Raw genomic sequence first — 3,414 nt, 5'->3', positions numbered from 1 at the left:
GTGGCTTTGGGGTCTCCCCCAGGGCGTGGTTTACCACAGGCGTTTTCAAACCTTTGGGAGCAAGCGGAATGAGAGTGTCAGGCGGTGGTTCTGTGAACCCCTGGAAGCTGCCTCGTGTGGGGTGGGCGGGAGAAGCTAGCACCTAGTCGGGGCTCGGCTCCCAGCGAGGTCACTTGAAGTTAGGCCCGGCGCTGCCCAGCTCAGTGCCACGCCGGCCAGTGTGTAGCAGGAGGCTCCCAGTTTTTCCCACGTTCCCCGAACCGCTTTCCACGCGGACCATGAAGTCCTCGTCACGCAGTTCATCTGCATAATTGCGTATTGCCCATCTAATATAGCGAGAACCCGGGTACGGTTTGAGCCGACAGAATGCAGCAACACCTGACGGCGTGGGGGGGGGAGCGTGCACGGCTTTTGCAGCACTGTGTGTGTGTGTGTGTGTGGGAGTGGGCCAAGGTCTGCCTCTCTGGTGGGGAATATAGGCCAGCTTGTCTGGGCTTCTGCCTCCCAGCCCAGGGTTCCACCCGCAAACCGCATCTGTCTGGCTGGTCACTGCCTCTCGGGCTCTCACAGGGCCAGGGGAAGACGGGCAGTGGCCAGCTCCTAAGGCTGGTTGGCAGGGTCCAGTCAGCATCTCTGGGCCGCCCATTCTTGCCTGATCCTCTCTGTCCCAGTCAGGGCCACTCCCCTCAGGCAACACACCCACCCAACCACCTTACAGGCCTTACGGCGCGCAGACCGTGGATTGGTCTCTGGAACGCAGGTCCCTGCAGCCAGCCACACCCGCCAGCTCCACCACATCCCAAAGACACCCGGCCCCTTCCTCTGCCACATCCTTTTCTCTCCTCGTCCCAGGTCAGCATAGTCACACAACACGCAGCCACCCCTTGGGTCTGGTTGTGCCTGCTGCAGCGGGGGTCACGGGGATCGCAGACGCCGGTTGCCTGTCAGTGGGCTCTGGGGTGTTTCCACTTCCTGGCTGTCATGGCAGGCAGGCAAGCAGGCGCTGCTGGGACGTCTGTCCAGGTGCAGGCAAGCTTCCAGAAGCTTGTGGGGAAATCCGTCACGTCACCGTGTAGTCCCGTGACTGTCCGAGGAACTGAGAAGGCCCTGAGGGTGCTCTGGGCGTACACCTGACAGCCCATGTTGGCAATGCTGGTCACGGGATCCCTCTGCCCCCGAAAGGTCAGCAGTCTGAACCTACCGAGGGCTCTGAGGGGGCAGTGAGGCCTCAGTAAAGGTGACAGCCCCAGACACCCACAGGGGCACTCTGGGCACTTCTGCATTGGCTGGCACTGTCATGGTCACCCCCAGGCCCGAGGGCCCCAGAACGGGCCCTCCTACCGTGCCCCAGGCATCACCAGGGCCTCCTTCCCACAGCCTCAGGACCTGGCTGCCTTGGGTGCTTGCTGCTGGCCCAAGCTGGCCCTGAGATCCCTCCTCGGGGAAGAAGGAGGGCACGGGGTGCAGGGCCACAGGACCACGCACAGCTCCGGCTGCTTAGTGCCCAGGTGTGGGGGAAGCCAGTCCCTCACACTGTCATGGGTCTAGTAAGTGCATTGCACGGTTAAAATATATAGATTGTAGCAAAGTCTTAGGGAATAGGGGAGATGGGAGAGTAAAACAGAGATGTCAGACATGTTCCATGGTAGCATGCTCACCTCCTGGATGGCCATGATCTCACCAGCCAGGTGCGTGGAACAAAGAGAGCGGGAGGGTCTTTATTTCTGGCCAAGGCCCGTATATACTTAGGGACGTGATCACAGGTAATCACACATGTCACAGGAAGGGGATGTGCAATAGGCATAAGCGTCACAGGAAGGGGATGAGCTAGGGGTGTACACTCAATAGGAAGGAGAGGGATTGGGGTACACGTGACAAGATGGGCGGACGCTAGACTCAATATGGCAGCCTAATCTTGGTCACCTTTGAGTCGGCTTGACCTCACTGGGCTCTCCTTCAGGGAAATAATCTACTATCCTTATCAGAAGGGAGTGAGCCCTACTTAGGGTGGGATAGACTATACAGTCTGATTGCTCTAGATGGCTGACAACTGTTAGGGTGAGTAACCTCTGACCTGCTTGCAATGACCTACAAGTGTACAGTCAGTCGTGTAGCAAGCAGCTAGGTTTGGCATATATTTGAAGGAGACAACTTGGGAGAAATCTTTCTGTATCCCACACCCTGGCTTCTTCCTAGGAAGCGCTGTTGTCTGCAGAGCACGGCTCGGCCCCTGGAGGCTAAGAGCTAGCAACCTGGCATCTGAGACCTGGTTGGCCCGAGGGAGACCAGTTCTCCCTGAGAAACTCCCCTCTCCCTCCGCCACCATGCAATCTCGTTTGGGCTCCCTGCCAAGTCTTTGCCACCTGCTCCTTCAGCCCCTGGAGGTGTTGGGGGTAGGAGGCTGCCCCCACCCCACCAAGAGCTCACCAGGTCAGACCCTGCTCTCTGGGGCCCTGGAGAAGGGAATGTCCTCCCCCCCACTCACAGACGCTGCCCCTTGGAGGAGTGAGAGCTCCAGGGGAGATGCAGACCCACCTCCTGGATGAGCCTCCTGGGACAACAATGCAGTCCTGGGTGGAGGGAGCTGTCTGGCCCCTGGCCCTGCCTTCAGAGGGTTCCAGGCCAGAGCAAGTGTCTGCAGGCCTGCCCGTGGTGTCTGTTGCCATGGTAACTGCGGCCACTTTAGGCTGCTCTGGTCCCCCCTGGCCCTCACCCCCAAGCTTTCTCTTCTCCCCAAGCCTCAGTTTACCTAAGGGAGTACCTCATGGGCCTTTCCTTAGGAACCTGCTGTTGAGGAGCTGAGAGCTGCCCTGCAGGTGGGATCCAGGATGAGATGGGGAGGGGGGGCACAGTGCCCTCAGCCCCTCCCCACTCTGACACAGAGTCCCCGCCTTCTGCAGGAGGCTGAGCCCCACCCACCCACCCCCCATCCCCGTGCCGGGGAAGTTCTCTGAGTCTGACTGTGGGCTGGCTTGCCAGCTGTTCCCTGTTCCCTTCTGTCCAACACCCTGGGACAGAGGTGGACAACATGCCCCAGATTTGGACCTGGGGTGGCAGCCTGACCAGGTGTGTGTGTGTGGGGGAAGCGTCAGTGCCAGTACAGGTGGCCTCTCCATGTTCCCTGGAGACGGACAGTGCTGTTGCCTGGGGCCTACCGGCCAGGTTCCACTGACGCTGTCATCCCCGAGAGGCTTGTGGGGGGAGGGGGTCTTTCTGTGCCCCCGCAGCAGTGTGCTCAGCTCCATCCCCAGGAGGAGGCTCAGGGCAGCCCCCATGCCTGGCAGGCCCGAGGGCCCAGGACTCCAGGCTTCTTGCTCTGCCAGCCGCAGGGCCCATGCTGTGTCTCTGTCCCCTGTCAGCTGTGCCACCCGGCTGCCCTTGCTCAGGGCCTCAGGCTGTGCCAGGAGAGAGAGA

General features: G+C 60.5%; 1 protein-coding gene across 1 annotated transcript in view; it reads left to right on the top strand.

Annotated features, from left to right (window-relative positions):
- Positions 1–3,414, top strand: part of NCOR2 (nuclear receptor corepressor 2) — a 99,355-nt gene that overhangs the window by 35,175 nt on the left and 60,766 nt on the right. The window lies entirely within an intron of this gene.

The sequence above is a fragment of the Echinops telfairi genome, unplaced genomic scaffold, assembly GCF_000313985.2.
Source record: "Echinops telfairi isolate 266 unplaced genomic scaffold, ASM31398v2 ScPeMD7_7412;HRSCAF=8450, whole genome shotgun sequence".
Lineage (NCBI taxonomy): Eukaryota > Metazoa > Chordata > Mammalia > Afrosoricida > Tenrecidae > Echinops > Echinops telfairi.
This window is presented reverse-complemented; position numbering and strand designations above follow the sequence as displayed.